At 40.6% G+C, this 549-nt stretch overlaps 1 non-coding gene across 1 annotated transcript in view; it reads left to right on the plus strand.

Moving 5' to 3' along the window:
- The first annotated feature begins 464 nt into the window (after nucleotides 1-464).
- Nucleotides 465-549, plus strand: part of LOC143307518 (small subunit ribosomal RNA) — a 1923-nt gene continuing 1838 nt past the window's right edge. Inside the window, exon 1 of the ribosomal RNA XR_013064641.1 lies at nucleotides 465-549. This exon is cut by the window's right edge and continues 1838 nt beyond it. This is a non-coding gene — a ribosomal RNA (small subunit ribosomal RNA).

Here is a 549-nt window from a genome sequence, read left to right on the forward strand (position 1 = left end):
TTCTAAAGGAGAGAGATTCCAACATATCTAATATGTACATTTAAAGCAAGTCCAAGGAACTCTCTCCGTTAATGTTTGAAAAGGTGTGTGCAGATGGAGGAGAAATGTATAAAGTACAGAGACGAGGTTGGTGGGCCCGCTCTAATGATAAAGATTATAAAATTTGGTGGCAAAATGACCAGCATGATCACTGTACGCGCTTTCTCGATTTGTATAGCATGCCACTGTCCGCGCTATCTTTTATTATATTGTCCAGCGTGTGTGGTCTACGTGCTTGCACGATGGATGCACGGCGTGAAAGTGATTTTCGTGCTTTATGAGAGGAGGAGGAGAATATTTGGCCTCTATAAGAGGTACAAAATTTATGAAATGTGTGTTACATACAAAAGAGAAATGGCTTAACGTCGATCGGTCTTACAGGGAGGGCCGACGACGAAAATTTAAATTTACAATAATAACTAAGCTCCCTGGTTGATCCTGCCAGTAGTCATATGCTTGTCTCAAAGATTAAGCCATGCATGTCTAAGTACATACCGAATTAAGGTGAAA

Source organism: Osmia lignaria, unplaced genomic scaffold (assembly GCF_051020975.1).
Source record: "Osmia lignaria lignaria isolate PbOS001 unplaced genomic scaffold, iyOsmLign1 scaffold0058, whole genome shotgun sequence".
Classification (NCBI taxonomy): Eukaryota; Metazoa; Arthropoda; class Insecta; order Hymenoptera; family Megachilidae; genus Osmia; species Osmia lignaria.